The sequence below is a fragment of the Lipophrys pholis genome (assembly GCF_963383615.2).
Source record: "Lipophrys pholis genome assembly, chromosome: 4".
Classification (NCBI taxonomy): Eukaryota; Metazoa; Chordata; class Actinopteri; order Blenniiformes; family Blenniidae; genus Lipophrys; species Lipophrys pholis.
Window position 1 is genome coordinate 13379922 of NC_137637.1, and position 20390 is coordinate 13400311.

The 20390-nt window shown below is 45.1% G+C and overlaps 1 protein-coding gene across 4 annotated transcripts in view; it reads left to right on the plus strand.

Moving 5' to 3' along the window:
* The window catches only part of slc25a26 (solute carrier family 25 member 26), an 82948-nt gene that overhangs the window by 23704 nt on the left and 38854 nt on the right, over nucleotides 1-20390 (plus strand). The window lies entirely within an intron of this gene.

A 20390-nucleotide genomic window follows, 5' to 3' on the forward strand; every position in this document is an offset into this window, starting at 1 on the left:
GGGGAATCATGTTAGCACACGCACATGATTTACCGGTGGGTGGCCACCGCGGCTCCCACGCAACCCTCCAAACCCTCCAGCAGGTGGCATACTGGCCCACCATGGCCCATGACACCAAACTATACGTCCAGAGCTGCCTAGTTTGCTGCCAGTTCCAACCGTCACAACCACTGAACCGAGCCCCACTCCAAAGGAGGGGGGTCACTTTCCCGTGGTCGCACCTGCAAGTAGACTGGGTCGGACCTGTCCCCAAGTCCGCCAGAGGTAACAAATACCTCCTCACAGTCACTTGCTCCTTCACCAAGTGGGTCGAGTGCCTCCCAGCACCCAACGACACAGCCACCACGACCGCTGTGCTCCTTCTGAACCACGTGTTCAGCCGCTGGGGACTTCCCCTTTCCATCGACTCCGACAGAGGTACTCACTTCACGTCCCAAGTCATGACAAACCTGTACCACATCTTAGGAGTGGAGGTAAAATTCCATCTGGCATACCACCCCCAGTCATCTGGTCAAGTTGAACGGGCCAACCGTACCATCACGCACATGCTCAGGAAGTATGTCAGCAGCAATGGTAAGGATTGGGACGTGAAACTCCCCCTGGTGCTCATGGCCATTCGGTCCACCCCGCACCGCTCCACAGGAGTCACTCCCTTTGAGATGATGACCGGCAGGGAAATGACCCTTCCACTCCACTTGTTGTACCACCCCGAAGATGTCAGTGTGGCCACAGCCTACACTGCACATCAATACGTGACCGATTTGCGGGAACACCTTAAAACCACCTTCTCCTGGGCCCAAGGAAACTTGGAAGCCAGCGCTCAGGGGGCAAAGGCCTACTATGATCGCGCTGCATCCCCAAAGGAGTACCAGGTGGGCGACAAGGTGTTCTACTTCAAATATGCTCATCCCGCAGGGACCTCAAGGAAGTTCCTCCCGAGGTGGTCGGGCCCGTTTGAAATCGTGGGGAAACTGTCACCGGTGGCTTACCGGATCAGGATCCCAAAGCCAAGACAACCCCCGGTATACAAATGGGTCCATGCAAATCAGATCAAACCATTCAAGCCATTCAGTCTCCCGGGCCGAGAGGTTGAAACCCCTCCAAGCGAGGGGGGAGAACTTCTCGGCCAAGACCAATAACAAGCTCACTAGTAGGGCCTGGCAACTTGCATGCAAATAACACCCTGCATGCACTAACCCTGCCACCACCATCCACTCCCCAATAGTGATCACATCTCTCCGCTTCATCTGTTCCAGGATGGATCTCCCTTGGATTTTTTTGGCATCCTGCTCAGCCTCCGAGTCACCTCATCCATGGTGATAGTTGAACCAGGCCCCCCAACGGGCATCATCCTTCAGGGGTCGCCTGGACTTCTCATCACCCGGTGCGGCTTATACACCCAGAGGTTCTACGTGCGCCTAGACCCCTGGGATGTATACCGCAACCACATCCGCAAGCCCCCCCAGCTGACTGAGGGAAGGCTAAGCGGAATCCAGACCACCGACACCATCGAGCATGCGAAACAGGCAACGGTTCACATGCTTGAACAGTTGGACAAATTCATGGTCACTGAGAAAGACCTCAGCGACGGTAAGCGACCCAAGCGGTTCCTCGGTGCACTGCTCTCCGCAGCAGCAGGCATCGGCTCGCTGTTCTCGATTGGCCTCTCCGCAGCCAACTCGGTCAGCCTGAAGGCCCTTCAGAGACATGTCGGGGAACTCGAAGAAGAAATGCCGGAAATCCAACAGAGACTCCTAATACAGAGTGAACAGTTACAAGGCTTGACCAAAACGGTTCAGGGAACCATACTCACTGTAAACTTGCATTCTGCTTTAATCAATAACACCTTGCATGCCTTAACAACCTTGTCAAGTATCGTCAGTGAGGACATAACGTATGTGCGAATAGTCAGGGATCTTATGCAAGATCTCCTTAGAGAAGTCAGTTCCTCCGTGAGTAGCCTCAGTACCGGGAAGATCCCCACGTACTTAGTTCCACTAACACTGGTTGAACAGATTCTCAAGACCACTACCACCACTGTTGTACAACCTTCACAGGTACATCTGGCATATAGTCTCGGCAGTGCTATTCCGATCTCTGTGAACCCACAGAACCTAGAGTTAGGATTTATCCTAAACCTACCAATCATTGAAAAGCAGAATGTGTACCGTTTAAAAACCGTATTGAATGTGGGATTCTGGGAGGGTAACACACACGTACACCTCCGAACGCCACCCACACTCGCCTACCACGACGACAACCCCTCACTCTACCTGGTCCCCAATCTCAGCATGTGCACAAACACCAAAGACATTCACTGGATCTGTCCCAGCAACCCTTTCATTAGAGATGTCACCAACTATCTATGTGGGCTGAGGGCAGACGCCCCGGAGCAGAAATGTCAAGGTAGTTTGTCCATCAAAGATGAAGGAACCGAGACCAGAGTAGAGAGAGCAGGTAGTCGATGGCTCGTCAACACACCTCATTCTGAAGCGACCATGTCCTACGACCGCCATGATATAGCCACCAAGCTCACCCTGCCCAATCAAACAATATTCCTCAATGTCCCACCAGGGGCTACAGTACACATTGACGACATAATCCTCCATCATCTCGATGCCGACCGACACGAGGTGGAGATTGAGATGATGGATGCATTCGTCGGGCACAATTTCACAATTGATGCCACCCTCCAAAGCCAGCTTCTGGCTGAGGGAACCAAATTGATTAAATTCAATTTAAAGCCCACAGGGCTCTCAGCCACTTTCCCTAGGCGGGCAGGTGGACACCCATACCAAGACCATCCCATCAGCATGGCAGCGCTCGGAATGTTGCTCAGTGGCTGGATCATCACGGCCGTAGTGGCGTACGCGATGTACAAGTACATCCAGAAACTACAGGCCCGACTGGATTCCCTGACCCTGGTCTCGCCACGTTTTGTGGGCCCATCCACAAACACACAATAGGCCAGCCCTCACCCAACCAAGAGGTGAAGGCACGGCCTACTAACCCTTTTCCTAACCACCCGTTCCCTTCCTATTTCTCACTCTCCTGTCCCTTTCCTACCTCTTTCATGTTCACTGGTGACGACCCTTAAGAAATGAAATGTATGTGTGCTTAGATAGTTAGAATAGAAATAGTAAGTCTGCCCAGACTAGCCTTAGCCTGCCCAGACTAGCCCAGCCTGCTCAGGAAATAACCTCACATGTGAACTGGTGGACAGAGAAGGACAGTATGTTTCACAGGACATGGGGACGTTCACAGATTCTATGGATTGTTCGGCCCAGGTTTGCTCCAAAGACTGTGACCTGCATCCCACTCTTCGGAACAAAGGGGGGATGTTGGAGCCAAAATCCTTTGTTCACTCACCCTCATGAGGAAGGGGGGGGGGGGCGAGGAGGGGGGTGAGCCACGTTTCTTTGAGAACAAAGAAACCATGTGCTCAACCCTGGAAAATTCGCCATTGATCACATGACCCCCCCCTGGGGGGCCCCCGGGTCCCCCCTCCTCTAGCTGCGGCACTGCAGCTCGACGGCAGGGGGACCCAAAATCCCGTCATCACCGGGTCACCGGCCCGGTGACGCGCAAGCCAACCCCGCGTGGATTGGCTGAACCACGGCCAACGCCGCGGGGAGCCCGGAAGACATCATAACGGTATAAATTCAGGCCCGGGAAGAGATCCAGCCTCTTCCAAAACGAAATCGCGTCAACCCAGACGCACCTTTTCGTAAGGAGACAAAGCGCCTCGTGTTAACGCACCTGGACCGGGCCTGAATTTTCTTCACCTCGCTGGACGAGCTCAAGAAAAGCGGGAATTCCCTTTATTTTTGGTTTCCCCTTCTTTTTTTTTCTTCCTTTTTTTTGTTTGCATCCTCCGGACCCCGAGCGCGCGCTGCAACCGCACGCTCGTCTGCAGACCGACCTGAGCATCGCTTCTTCACTCCCCCCCTCATCGCAAGAAGCTGCTGATCGCCCCTCGGATCACACTACGGGTTTCCCCTCCGTAGTCCACGTCAGGTCTCTATTTTCTGGGACGCCAGAGAACCGCCCGCGGCCACAAATCGACGGATTTCACCTGGCCACGGAAGCACGTTTCCCCCTCGTCCAACCAAGTAAGGCTTAGAGTCTGGGCAGGAATTAGAATAACGTGATATTATTATTGCTGTGTGTTTATTGTTGGTACTTGTAACTTTGGGACGCCGATCCCTGTTTCTGAGTACTTTTGTGTCTACGCGTGGACGGCCATCCACGCGAATCATCGCACGCACGCGCGAGCCTCCTCATCCTCAGCTCACGCTTCTGCTCCCAGAGTCCATATCTGCCTGAACAGCCGTTTTTGGACTCTGTACGTGTAAGCTGAGGCGGTCGCGTCAGTGTACACAGTCAGACACCCCCTCCTCTCTCCTCTCTCTCTCTCCTCTTCTCCTCTGTTTCCCTGTTCACTAACCAGCGCACGGTACGGCCGCCGCTGCCTCCAAGCGCCTCCTTTCAGTGCGTCCCTGGGACCGTGTGTAGTTCACTGCGGCTCGGATTTCTCGGCCACAAGGAATCCGGCGCGCTCCCGACGGCTACGGCCCGTGCGGAGCTCAGTGACGTCACGCTATCCCAGGCAGAGCACGCCGAGCGCCTCTGGTGACCGGGTGGGTAATCACATCGATTTCCTCGCCGGGTCGCCGAGCCGTTTGGCGCCCTCTGGTAGTCGCGTGGGTAATTGCAACCGCTCGTACCGCCATCTGGTGGTTGCATTAAGTCATCACAACTGCCCCGCGCGCCGACGCGCACCTAGTGGCCAGATCGGGTGATTACACCGGACCGCCGACGTCTACCTCCCTCTGGTGGACGTTCGTGGTCATTACCCTCTCACCAAGTCACGCCCCTTTCGCTCCACAAACCCGCACACACACACACACACATCGCTCCCCACACTCGAACACACACACACCCACTCACACACATCGCTCCCCCACACTCGAACACACACACACACACACACACACACTCACACACACACACACACACTTTATTAGCTGGCTTTGTTTTGTATTGTGTTGTTTTATGAGATCTTGCTTGATGTTTATTGATTAGATGTGATTCATAGATTGATGATTTAGGAATAGACGTTTGTTAATAAACACTTAATAGTTGAATTGAACGATTCTTGGTGGTTTTTGTGTGCTTTTCAGCGACAACTGCTGGTTGTAACAGTCAGTGCTCGGATTTACAGCCTTCCTTTCCCGCTTCAGTTAAATTGCGATTATCATTTCAATCAGAAATAATAATTTAAACATTTTAATTGAACTTTCTTTTTTAAGACTGATGTTTCGTTTAAGACCCTAACTTCAGCTGGTGCCCCGACTTTGATTAAGTAACGGTAATATTCAATTGATTAATAGTTTGAATGGTTTAAATCAATTTCAATGATTTTAACGCTTTGGGTAATTTAACACACCTAGGAGGCGTTGGCGAATGAATGCAGGTTTTCCACGGGAATAACCCGCATTGCTTTTAAATAATTTTAAGTGTTCCATCGCATTTTCTGTGGTTAATTACCCGCACTATTATTGATTGATCTGTTACCCAGTTAACCTAATCACAACTTGAATTGTCTCTAAGCTATTGTTCATTTATTTTTGTTGCAGATAGATAATTTGTATGCTTTATTAATTAATAAATTAGTCAATTTATTCAATTAATACTCAAGAGTGCTTTTAATCATTTTTAAGTGGTTTTCGTGCATCTCAGCATCCAATTATCCAGTATTATTAATTCATAAAGCGCAAGTTTATCCAATTAATAATCCTAACTGCATTTAATTCAATTTCAATGGTTTAGCTCATTCAAATAACTCATTGTATTTAATTAGTAAACCCCGACTTTACTTAATTAATTCCAACTCCTCCTTGATTACTCCCGATTGTTATTAGATAAATAACCAAACTTGTTTGATTAACAATCCATTCTAAATTACTTGCAGATCACCTTCGGTGGTCCACTCCACCGAAGTAATTCAGCCTCCCCTCAGTTATTGACTTACAAATCGCAGGTTTGTTTCATTGATAACTTGAATCATAGGTTGCTCTCCGTAATTTAATCATCACTCGTAATCAAGTACCGTTGTTCATTGATAGGTCAATAGCCATTTGTGACGCCTTCGCAGCTTGAGCTTTTCCCCGGTTACTCCAGCGAGTCGCCTCCTGTGGGTCCACAGGCGCTTCGGTAGGTCACGCCACTGACCCGCAGTTGTCAACAAAGGAGTGACCCGTCACGCCTGTTGACCGGTCGTGCCACTGGTGGACCGCCTTCGCGATTGGACCCCGTGGAGGTTCCTCCCGTCAGGCGACCCTTTTTAGCTCAAAGCTGTTGGCCGATAACTGACTATTTACTCCAATCAACCTTTATAGCTTTGCATAACTTACACTTGGTACATTACCTTAGTAATCTATTACTCCAGTAATCCATTACTTTGGTGGCCTACCGCTAGTGATCAGTAATTGTCAACCCGTAAATAACAATTTACTTCTGTTTGGCGATTCGTTTATATGTAAATTACCTCTGACAGGGTAGAACCTTCCGGTAGCCTACCACTAGGGTAATTTGCATATTCTGATCACACGCTGACCCCAACAACCTTTTCACAATCAAGCAGCAGTGTCCACTACTAAGCTACTGAGCGATCATCTTTAATCAAAATGAAGCGTGAGCAGCCCAAAATATGGAGAAATATTGTGAGCAGTTGTGACCATTGGGTGGATGTGGCACAGCTTTTAGATTGTCTTCTAATCTCAATGTTGTGGGTTCAATCCCCTGTATAAATGCCTTTTTGTTAAAACCCTGTTCAGTGGGGTCTAATTTCTCTTTGAGTGTTGAAGGTTGCTGATGAGCACAAGGTTTAATGTGATCGGGTGAGGTGTTTCAGCCTAATAAGACCAACATAAAGATTGATATTAGTTTACACTTTTGATTGAACAGATTTAAAAGTAGAAGTGACAGCTAGTGACCATCCATCGATCCATCTAACTATTCCCCACTTATAGCCCTGAGTGAATGGCAGATGGGTTGAGAAAAAAAAGGAACACAATCAGTCCCACTAATGCTCACACCTATGGGCATTTTCAACAAGTATCCTAAGAATTATGTCTTTAGATTTGGTGGAGGAAGTTGGAGTACCTGAAGAAAACTTACACAGCCTTTGCTAAAAAAAAGTAAACTTCGACAGAAATACTGTCCTGATCTCAGACTTTGTCCTTTACTGTTTTACCTGAGTCTTGGTATTCTAGAAGGCTGAGGTGCATTTTATCTGGGTCCTTATCCTACAACCTTACAATTATTTAAAAAAAAGAAACCAATTGATAATCATGATTGGCTAAAACGTACCAGATCAGGGGATTACAAAGAATTCGGGCTCCATTCGAGACCTATTGCCAGCCCAATCACAGAGGTAACCTGAAACACACACATCTACACGAACATTCAAAGGTGTAGGCGATTTAAAGTTTAAAAATTTAAAGACAGCGCAGGTATGTGGATATAGATATATGGATGTAGGCACACAGAGACCTGCCCCATTGACTCTAGGCTTTCAAACGCAGACTCCAGCTGCCTCCAGCCATAAAGAGCCCAGAGCCTTATTTGTTTGTCCATTCTGTCCGTCCAAATGTTATGCGTCTTTTTCCTCTTGGTCTACCTGCTTGAGTTATGGAATATCGTTTTCGAGCGCTGCCCCGATCCGAGTTGTTTGCAGGTCGAGACGACCCTTGTTAGAAGAGTGATGACCCTCTCAGGCTCCCTCTTCGTCACTGGATGATTCATATCACTTGATCACAGACGCCACTCCAGGGATTAATGGTTCTACTCCCACCGCCACTACAGACGACAGATGAATGGGATTCTGTCTCAGTGCCTGGATGCACCTGTCATTCACATTAGGGCGCTTGTGTGAATATAATTGCATCTTTGCATTTTTCTTCTTCTATGATTCCTCATACATCCATGCTGGTTTGCATCTGGAGTATTGCTAATCCCCACCCACCCACCAAGGCACCTTATATATCCAGTCCCCCTGACGTGCATCTTGGCAACGGGATGTCTGCTGCAAATCTGACTAACCCTCAGTGACCTTCCTTAGATCAACATGCGGTCCCATTGATGGCTTCTGCAGTCAGATGGGCTTAAGGAGTGGGCTGCCATGCTGTCAGACCATCGCGTGTGCTTTTTGCTCAGTGCGGACTTGGCTGAGGAACAGTGCACGGCTTTCTGTGCTTTCCTCCGTTCACAGAATGATGCATTGGAACCTGGTGCCACTGAGACCCATGGATCACACACAGAAGTTAAGCACGTTTGTCCCCGTTGAACACTTCAATCCACTCAAATCTATCATTTGGGAGTGTAATTCATAATGCAGGGATTCTCCATGCATTTCAGCATTTTTCGTGTAAAGACTTATTACCACGGTCTAATGCCAGACATTTGTTTTATTAGGAAAATGACCCAGTAGACTCTGACAGCCCGAGTTGTTTTCATGTTCTCTTTCCTTTCGCTGCATGTGTGTCTGCGTGAGTGCTGCAGACATGACCACGGTGGCCTTGTTAGTCTGCCTGTCTCTCTGAGTCCCGGGGCTGTGTTTGCTTCCCACAACTTTATGCATGTTTGTCTCAATCCAAGCAGAAAACCTTTGGTGCACCACATGTGTTTTTAATAACACGCAGCTCCGACAGCTTGGCAAGGAACTGTGTGTGTGTGTGTGTGTGTGTGTGTGTGTGTGTGTGTGTGTGTGTGTGTGTGTGTGTGTGTGTGTGTGTGTGTGTGTGTGTGTGTGTGTGTGTGTGTGTGTGTGTGTGTGTGTGTGTGTGTGTGTGTGTGTGTGTGTGTGTGTGTGTGTGTGTGTGTGTGTGTGTGTGTGTGTGTGTGTGTGTGTGTGTGTGTGTCTCGAGTTTGGAACGAAGGAAAGGGACAGCTATGTTTTGGATGTCATGTGGAAGGAAATGAGTGTCAGGAGTGTGCTCCTGCACGTTGGTGTTGGTAGGAGAAATCAAGAGTGATGCATTATTCCCCCGGCGGCCATACTTGCGATGCAGATTTAGTTTGAATTGGATGCCTGTTCTGCTTGATTTTAGCAGCTATTAAAGTGACATAATACTTTAACTGCCCAATTACCGTAACACCCATCTCAGTCAGCCAGACTATTAGAAAGTCACAGCATCAAACAGGAGACCTTTACACGAAGTACCCTTTCAATCAGACTCACTCTGAATCAGCAGAGAAGTGTCTTAGGTAGCAGCAGTAATGTGGTTGATGTGCCAGACTGTGATGTGGGAGATGAACCAAAAGGCAAAGTCTTTTTTTTTTTTTTTCAGTCACGTCACAGAGGCTCTTTGTGTCATGACTGAAAAAGTTAGTGGCTAAAATAAACCTCTTTTTTTTTATTGTCTCGGAAATTGATTTGTCAGTCATCTTGGAGGAATTCAATCCTCCACATTGAAAGCTCGTCGAATTGATTCAGGTATCAGACTAGGACGTCTTCAGGTCACGTCCCTAGCACATTGTGCCTCAACCCATTTACCATGATGCACCACATTCACCCATTCATGAACACTCTTATACACTAATGGCGACAGCCACCATGCAAAGTGCAAGGTTCACTGTCTTGCCCAAAGACACTTAAACATGGAGAGGATCAATCTTCTAGTCATGGCATTGGAAGAGAACACACTTCCAACTGAGCCACAGTGTTTCCTACTGGGTATGGCCAACTGGGACGAGGACAGTGATCTCAACCAAGGTCCTTCTGGAGAGTTGATATCTCGTAGTTTGGCGTCGAATGGCTTCCTCACCCCTCAGATGAGCTTGAAAAAGTAGCGAAGGATCACAATGTTATGGCTTGTCTACTTTATACTACCAACACAACCCTGTGTGAAAAAGACTGATGGATGCCTTCTTTTTACTTTATCCTGCAATGACAGGAAAGATTAAGAGTTTGGGGGGGGATCAGTGCCGAGCAAAAGACACACGAGGAAGCGCAGGGTAATTAGAGGTTAACCTCACTTTTCTTTTACCAGCACCACTATTTTTCATAACAAGACCCAAAGATGAACTTCCTTGTCGTTTTTACCCTCATCCTCCTAAAAAAAACATGGCCTCTGAAATTCCTGTGGATTTACATTAGCATTCAATTCAAAATTCAAAACATATGATCGCTTGTTACGTCAGCTGCCAGCGAATGGCATTTTTCTATCACATTCCCATGTGTCCTGCAGTTTTGTAGCTTGCCGTTTCAATGTCTGCCCTTTTTCCTCCCACCCTGACAGTCATATGAGACTATCCAGAAACGACACCTGCTCCCATGACTTACTCCTGCCCCACCAGCAATGTGTCTGCCCCTGTTTCCAGAGCCACAACCATTATCATGCTATAGCAGAGGAGCTTACGACCCACAAGCATCTGGAACAGACCACCTGAATGTCAGAGGTTACGTCGTGATGTCACTGCTGAATGTCTATCGGGGGGGGGGGGGGGGGGGGGGGGGGGGGTATAAAGTGTCACCTAAACCACAAGCATTTACCTCATTCAACCGCTGAAGAGGTCAGGAGTTCAAACCAATTCATAATTCAACACTCATCTACCCTTATGGTTAGATGAAGCTGCTCCGTATGGGAGCCAGCAGTTTAGCTGAAATGGGTTCTTGATGTGCTCCAATGTTCTTAAGGTCAATGTCCAATCCATGATGGATTTGCCATTTACGGATCTTTATAGTTAAATAAGTAGATGGCGTAACCATAACAAGAAAGCTTTTATTTCTGTTGAAGTAACTAGTTCTGCCCAGACTAGAATAGTTTATATGCCATTCTATTAGATATTAAATGGTTTAGAGGCCGACGGACTTTGGTGATCTGGTAAGTTTCCCATAAGCTTCAACTTGTCATTGACGGTAAATAACCTGGCAAATGCTATAACAGGATGTTTACCATTCAATTGTATTCCATCCAACTGTATTAATCATGAGTTCTTTTAGATATTTGAATGAGTATCCAAATCCACATTATACCCTTGAACCCTTGAATATCTGAGCTGCAATTAAAGCAGTTCTTCAAACTTGTCATCAGCTATTGCTAAGAACAGTATCAAGCCATATTTGAGATTCATCAATATAAGTAGTGGCATTTAGAATCTCAGCTGCCAGCTTTCCATGAAAACCTGCAGTAAAAAACTGACACTTTTCTCAAGTTGGGCTGCAAAAATAGCAAATTCATCTTCATCATGACACGTCGACATTTTCAGCAAATATCTGGCAAAAAACTGAACTGAGGTCCAATAAATTATATATTTCCTTTATAGCTGTTCAATAATCTTGTTGAGTATTGCAATAATAATAGGAATTTTCAATTTGAATGAAGTGACCACTTTATCTGGTTCACGGTCAATAGACACCCAGTCCCATTAAAGGGATCTTCAGATCTTTTTTATTTTTTTAAGTTCAATAAACACAAACCTTTTCATTATATACTGATACCTTTATGTTAAAGCTTTGGACTCGACTGTACTTTAAGGATATTATGGTATTGTTTTCCTGGTTTACTAGCCTGGCCAGTGGACACTAAAGTGGTCCGTGTTTGCACCCTCTAACCAAAGTGAGTTTGACACCTCTTGTAAATGTCAAGGGTTCTTCAGCCTCTAGTTTTTGTTTCTGTTGAAAAGAAGCACTGACATAGTGAAAAGCTATCACAGTGAAGACTGTTCGAAGTGTTGGAAATGATTTCCACTTAATGATGGTGCAGCCGGGCCTTATGATGATCTGCCTTTTGTCCAGGCATGTAACGGATTGATCGGGTCCATACATGGTGTGGTCTGACTGTTACGTACGTGTGTGTGCGTGTGTGTGTGTGTGTGTCTGTGTGTGTCTCTGTCTGTGTCTGTGTGTGTGTCCAGACTTGTTGCGTCATTGCCAGTCAACACTTTTCTGGAGATTCTGTTACTCCCAACTTCTCTAGCTGTGCTTGTCTGATTCCCAAATGATAAGGTGTTCACGTATGTGTGTCTTAGTGCGTGCATGCCTATGTGCGCGTGTCTGTTGGTAAAGAACAAGAAGAGAAACTTTTCACCTGGGTTTCAGGCTGCGATTGGTTAACTGGAATGACTCTGGTCTGCATTTTATTGCCTTGGGCTCTGCTCCCAGAAAACTTGGAGTGTGTGTGTGTGTGTCTGCACCTCTACCATGTGCCTTATTTATTCCAGTTTGCTTCCTTTCTTTTTAACGACATTGCCGAGGTTGTTTAACTGTATATTTCTGTATAACATACTTCCATCTTAGACACTGACACGTACTGTAAAATCTTGCTGCTTTCCCTTCCTCTGAACCTCGGGATAACTGGTATTTGTTGATGGCACCCTAGTACATTATGAGCATAAAATACTTCAGTTGACCAAAGTGCAAACACAGTTTTGCATTACGCAGTTCAATGCTTGAACTGGCTTTTCTTTTACTGCGATGCTGACAGTCATAAAAACCCCAAGAGCTGTGTCTGTCAGTTCAACCTCAAAGGATTTTATTTGAATGATCTCAGAACATGGTTTAAAGCTTATGATGCAAATACTTTTCTCCAAAAGATTATGTGCTCTCTGCAGGGGAGCAGGCTCCAGTTTAGATGTCCAAAACAGGCGAGTGTAAACTCGATTAGGCACGACCAGCAAAGCGAAAAGCACAAGTAATATTACTCTAAAAGCTTTTCACAACTTTTAGTGCAACGAAGTTTGACTACATTCTGAAAATGTTAATGCACCTATTGGGAAATAAAACAATATTTGCCTTTTTTAAACATTTGAGATTAACTTTGCCCCAGTGATTCTCATAAGGTAAATGATGGCAAAAGTGTGTCGCTTCTGCAGCGTCGCTGTTTCTGCACTCGTCAGTGTGCACGTTTTTAGAAATACTCACACTGATCGTAATGGAATTTCACAAGCTTTCTGTGTAACAGCTTCCTAATATTGCCTGCTCACTCCCAGGTTTCAGAGTTTTGCTGCGTTTGTTGGGGAACTGTTCGGCCTTGTTTACACGACAGCAGTGCTCAAAGCCCCTGAAGAAAAGTTTTGAAAACAGCTCCTCACTCCGTCGCCGTGGACACGGTTGAAAATGCAAATCTTCATGAAATTTTACTAGTAGTGAGTAGATGGACAATAACAACAATGGCGGCCTCCAGAGTGACATGGCTCCCAGTCCTGGGACTTGGTGGTTTTATAGTTGCGAGTCACCTGGAATAACAGTCCAACTTCCATTCAAATCTCCTTGTACTCCCCATTGTTAATGTTTTTAGTTCACTGTTCCCCGAGTGTGTGGTTTCATTACAAAAACAACCAACAGCACTCACTAGTGGTGCTACAGGAAAACTACATCTGTTTCAGTGTTTCTGTGGAAATGAACATCTTTTATAAGACATTGCTGTGTAAACGCAAAAGCAATGCCTTTTCACTTGAAACGTTGTTGTGTAGATGGGACCTTATCCTGCCTGAAGAACTGGAGCCAGAGAGCTTGTAACTGATAAGACCCTGTTTTCATGTATGTATGTATGTATGTATGTATGTATGTATGTATGTATGTATGTATGTATGTATGTATGTATGTATGTATGTATGTATGTATGTATGTATGTATGTATGTATGTATGTATGTATGTATGTATGTATGTATGTATGTATGTATGTATGTATGTATGTATGCAACTTGATCATTGAAGTAATATAATTGCGTGAATTTGTAATTATTCTAAGCTAACTTGAAATCATTACAATTCAGAATTTTACACAATTATCCCCATTATTTTCACATTTTCCCAAGCTGCTCTGTAGCCGCCACAATCTATCTCCTCCTCCTCCTCCTCCTCCTCCTCGGTGCCTCAGCCCTCAGCACCAGCATGTTTTCCCTCAGTCCACTCTCCCACGTCTGACTCGCGGCTTCAGACACATCCTGAGGCCGCTATACATCTCTCTTCCTGTCAACAGCTAATTGGTTGACCCTCGGGGCATCCTGTATCGCACCACATCACCATTCACTGGCTAATATGCACTCTGACGCCTCCGTCATCCATCAGTGGCTGTGACACATCAGCCCGTCATGGTTGAAACTCGGTGAAAGAATACACTCTTTTTTTTTCATATGTGGTCTTTTGTTCTGTCACACAAATCATAATCTTTGCTTACATGCCTTGAAATACTGTTATTACGTTCTGCGTTGGGCCTGATGGCTCCTCGTGCTCATTAAGAAGCATGCTGGATTGTTAAGGGAAAGAGTAGCGTTAGGTGTCTGCTTTCCCTTTGTGTTCTGGCCTGTTCGAGTCCAGCTCGGAGCAACGAGCTGCACACAGGTGGGAGGAAGAAAAAAAAGAAAAAAAAAACCTCTGGCACAACATAAATATTATCCAGAGTTTCTGGGAATTATTTCTCTCATGTCGATGGAATTGCTGACTTGAATCTCTGCCAGCGCACTGTTTCTCTCTCTCTCTCTCTCTTTCTCTCTCTCTCTCTCTCATCCACCACCAACACCACCTTCAGGCTTTTCCTCTCCTGCTCCTTGTCCGCCCCCCTTCACTGCAGAACAAGTCTTAATTTGTCTGGAGTAGCGCTGCCCTGTGCCGAGATTCGGCGGGCTGCGTCTGCCTATGGGAACCGGGGGCCAGCTGTGATTCTATTGGCTGGTGGAGGATGTGCCGGGGCTCAAACCTCACCCTATTTTGGCTTGTCTAAACACACACACACACACACACACACACACACACACACACACACACACACACACACACACACACACACACACACACACACACACACACACACACACACACACACACACACACACACACACACACACACACACACACAGAGTCCTCGCCGCCCTTGGCATTCAAATCTGTCAGGTGGAATTCTTCAGCAAGTGCAGTCATACTCGCGCCGGTTTTTACAGCTCCTCGCTGAGCGAGCTGGAGATGTTTGGATGAGTGATTGCGAGTCGCTCAGGGCCGAACGCTCCTCATGCTTCCACCGTACGGGCCTTAAAGGGACAGGAGGACGTAAACAAAGCACATGGCCTCCAGCTCTCACCTAATCTGTGACAAATTTAGATTTTGTGGTGCTGAGATGAGCACGGGGGGAAGTACGCCGTGTAGGTTTAGGCTGGATAGGTGTGCGTTTGCTTCGACTGTGAGAGCACTCGGCGGGGGGCGGCGCAATCACACTCGCTCACACTCTCTCACAAAGGCCTCCCCGATGAGGCCATACACAGGAGGATCAGGCTCCCTCCATCAATTACCTTTTTTACTTGTCTGTGTATTTATTTAAAAGGATCTGAGTTTCTCTGTCCGAGAGGTGTGCTCCTCCAAAACACACACACACACACACACACACACACACACACACACACACACACACACACACACACACACACACACACACACACACACACACACACACACACACACACACACACACACACACACACACACACACACACTCACACACTCACATCGTGCGTCACCACCTCAATCCAGCCTCATTCACAGTAAACAGTGTTGGGTGTGTTCATGGCAGTTTATTTTTAGTCCCTTGGTTTTAGTTCTATATTTCAAATATACATAACAGGAAACACAATTTGAATAGAGACCGTGTACATTCATTTCCTAAGTCACACCTCCACCAACAAGTACGAGAAGACGATCAATAAACTTATGCATAGCACAGTTTCAAACACAAGAAGAAGAAATATGCTTATTAAAAAATAAAAGGTAAGGTAAAAATACAGACAGTAAAATAGGTACACATACAATTGGGTTACATAATGATGTTGGTTGCAGCCATATTTTCTACAAAAAAACAAAAACTGCTGCCAAGTAAAATCTTCTGATATAACTTTGGCCCTGTTTAAACGACAACATTTTCAAGTGAAAACGTAAAACTTTCGCTGTGTTTTGGGGGTCTGTTTACATGACAACGGTGCTCGGAGTCACTCAAAACGCAACTTTTTGAAAACAGCTTCCAAGGTGGAACTTTTTGAAAACAGCTTCCAAGGTGGAACTTTTAGAAAACGCTCCAATTCAGTCTCTGTGGAAACGGGGGGGGGGGAACGGAACTTTTCTGAAACGTTGCAACTGTGCATAAGCACCACAGCGGTAGTAAAGTGATCTTGTACACACGCGCAAGTAGACAGACAGTAAGAACAATGTTTTGCTCCAGAGTGTCATGACCCCCAGTCCATATTGTCCTGGAATTGTTTTATAGTTGATTCACTGTGATAGCAACCCTACTTCATCGTCTGTCCCTGTACCCGCCATTGTTAATGTTTCTTATCAAGTCCTGGAATTGGGAAGCATCTGCAAACCTTTGAAACAACAAATAAATGGATACCATTTGTGGAACCACGTGTTAGCACACCCTCTAACACTATATTTAATTTTCTCAAGATTTAGAAAGAACATTGTGTTTCTAAGCTGTTGTGACATTGATGGATATTTAGCCGATTTCCAGTACAATAGACCACGTCTCGCTGGTAAGGAAGTAAAAGTGATATCCTTCTGTACGGCGGTTAAAGCAACAGAGGCACTGGGAACCCTGAATTTAGCAATCAATGGACAAGGTTGTAAAACCACACTAATTTGTTGTACTAGTAAAAGAAACTATTCCAAAAATAATGCAGAACGCAAAACTTCTAATACGAAAACACAGCATTTTTCTTGAAACTCGTGCATATGGGGCCTATTGAATGGTTGAATGAACGAGTGAATACTATATTTCTACAGACAAAAAAACACAAACAATACAAAAAAGGCTTAACATGCTTGAAAAGGGCTAGAAGGGAGCATATGCTAATTAATCTTACCATTATCTTACCATTTCCAGTCTGTCTGGTTTTTGTTTGTCACATACTGTTAAACTGGTTGTGGGTGATACATGAGGAAGTGTGACTCAGATCTGATCTTTGGCCAGAGCATTGCAATCGTTTGCTGCGACAATCAATCAGTTAATCCATCAAACTCATTTTATCTCGCATACAACCCTGTTTAATCTTTCTTGGTTTGGAGCGGGAAAAAGATGATGAAAAAAAAGATGATAAAAATATTTCAATAGAAACATTCACCAACGGCGGATGTTTAGTTGATAACCACTTGCATTTTGCTTCTTTGGGTGCATGATTTCTGCATCCTTCAGCATATTTTCTCCAATTAAAACCAGATATTATGAGTTTCAGGCCAATTTAGTCCAACTCGCGGGTCGCTCACTTCCACTGCTGCAAAACAACAGATCAACGGCCATCCACTGTTCAGCTTTAGGTTTCAGACGCCTTCAAACGGTGTCACCCTCACAGGTCAGATCAGACCACACTTGGCCCACAGACCTTATGTTTGAGGCCCATTTTTGATGCAATCAAAAGGGCTTCAGAAGAAATATCAAAAAAAATTTTTTTAAATACACACACTCCCATCGCATGTCTATACAGTGTTCACACACACACACCCATGCTCATACAAAGATAGATACACAAAGTCATATAATTATTAGTCCTCATGTAAGATGGGCACGCCCAACACAGCAGAACAAAACAAGATGTGAGCAAATAAATCGATGAATGACGTGACGAAAGGTAATTTTCTCTTAAATCTGGTTTAGTCAATACAAAGATTGTTACATATTGTATAAGTCTTCTAAGTTTAAATTGGCACGTTGCTATACAATTTGAATACAATCTTTTTCTTGGGAAAAAAAGCGCGGAATATTTAATATTATACTCATTAAATATTACTAAAACAGGATAAAATGGAATGATAAGGAAAATAACTAAAACACAAAGCCTTGGACTTATGATATTACAATATGTAACGCACAACATGAAATTAGAAGAAGTGAGTTTGATTTTAACCACTTTAGTTGACCAAACAAAGGGAGGGGAAACTATCTCACACAACAATCGGCTTTATAGAATTACCTACTTTTGTTAGTAACGTTTGTTTGTGGTTTAGTCTGAATTTTTTTTGCATTATACTTTGAACAACCACCAGGGGGCGAACAATACATTTGGGAGGTGTTTTCAAAATGCTCCGTTTTCAGTGGCTTCTAGCACCGTTGTCGTGTAAACAGACACCCAATATGCAACAAAAGCTTTGTGTTTTCACTTGAAAATGGGGCCTTTGTGGTTTTTAAAGTGACGAACTGCATAATCTGTTGGTCTGGGGGACGACATTCCATAGCCTAAAAACAAGCCATGAAATAAAACTAGTGAATCGTATTAGTGTTATTTATCTAATTAAAACACAGTTTCAAAAGTGAATATCTTGCAATAATGAACACATTATAAATGACACATATACAGAGTGACAGACCCAACAGTTGCGGACTATAGACGATAAAACGACATTTCATTGTCGCCTTTTATCAAATGTATTTCATCTGTCGCATGTGAAATCTCTCGTGTTAAAAGCAAATGTACTGGTAAATTAATTCTAAGATTAAAGGGTGCAGTGAGGTGTGTGTACCTTTACACACACACACACACACACACACACACACACACACACACACACACACACACACACACACACACACACACTCTGGAATTATCTTCTGGAGGTAATTGCTGCCCTTTGTTTAATTAAAGTGTTGCAAAACACAGCAACCATCAGTTATACTTCAGTAGAAATTGTGTGTGTGTGTGTGTGTGTGTGTGTGTGTGTGTGTGTGTGTGTGTGTGTGTGTGTGTGTGTGTGTGTGTGTGTGTGTGTGTGTGTGTGTGTGTGTGTGTGTGTGTGTTATGTTGATCCACTTGTGCCACTATGTATTGATTGTTTTGTCATTTTCTCTGGCACGCTCATCTCGTTCTCACGTATCTGCACAGACGATCCCAACAGGTCCGGCGTCTTCTGGAGTTTTATTTTTCTTGCCCAAAAGCCTTGGCACAGGTGCGAGGAGAAGCGCTCACCTCCACCTTCCTCCCTGACATGATTTATGACCCCGTTGACTCGCAGCATATTAAAAAGCTGATCTTTTTGTTATCAGCGTGTCACCGCTCTCTCCTCTCCGTCATACTTTGGTGACACAAGGCAGAAGGAATGTGGGTGTGTGTGTGTGTGTGTGTGTGTGTGTGTGTGTGTGTGTGTGTGTGTGTGTGTGTGTGTGTGTGTGTGTGTGTGTGTGTGTGTGTGTGCGTGCGTGCGTGCGTGCGTGCGTGCGTGCGTGCGTGCGTGCGTGCGTGCGTGCGTGCGTGCGTGCGTGCGTGCGTGCGTGCGTGCGTGCGTGCGTGCGTGCGTGCGTGCGACTTTGGAAAGTGAATTCAGTGCGCAGCTCTGTTGCATTAGCAGGTAATAAATGTGGACTTAGACTGCAGGCTTTGCTCTGCTGACTTTTATATTTTTCTGGTGTGTGTGTGTGTGTGTGTGTGTCTTGTTCGGCCAATAGTGATTCTTCTCTGCTGATTGCTTCACCATCTGACGACCATCTGCTTCTCTTTCCTCCTCCAATCACAACTCCAAAGTGACTCACTATTTCTCAAAAATGAAGGTTCAAAAGGAGCCATGGTTGATTTTAATTTGTGTATAAATGGAATTGAAGTGGATGCGCATGAAGTCAGTTTAGAAACGGTACATTTACAACCATTAAAATCACAGATTTTTAGAGATTTCTGTCGAATAGGTTTGAAATGATCATTGAGCATCGAGTACTGAGCGAGGATCTGGCGTACTTCTCTGACTCATTAAACTTTTGCTCTCTTTCTCCACATCTGGTGACTTATGCAGGATTGCGCCACACTTCCTTTACCCGCAGCGGTTGTTTGTGTCTAAAGTGTCATATTATAATCCTGAAAGTGTTTCTGGAGGTTCTTTTTTTTTTTTTTTTTTTTTACTGCCTTGGTAATGACTAAATGAAATCATCAAATCTATTCTCGATTTTGGAATGTTTGAAGTATCTATTAATGAGTAATGTCGAGGGAACCAAAGTTTAAACTCTAAAAGACTAAAAAGTTCTGGGAGCAGCTTGAGCCCCCCCCCCCCCCAGAAGGGAAAGAAGACGGATGGATAGAAATTTATCATTTATAGAAGTACTGCATTAATGCAGGAAAAATTCAATTTTGTAAAGTTTTCCTATATTTTTAGGGTGACGGTCATAAACCCCCCTTTTACAGTCAAACAAACTGCATACCTTATAAATCTCCCCACCTCAAAAAGGACAAACAAGCAATGCAGGATGAAGAGAAAAATGAAAACCAAAATTACCTAATAAACTAGAGAATTGTGCTAGTTTGTCTGAATATGTTTGAGTGCATCACAAAAAGCTGCTCTTGATTAAGTTTCTGCGGCTTTACGCTCCACAAAGTGTGGAGCACTCAACGGCGTTCCCGTCTTCTGTTCAGTTATGTTCCCTTC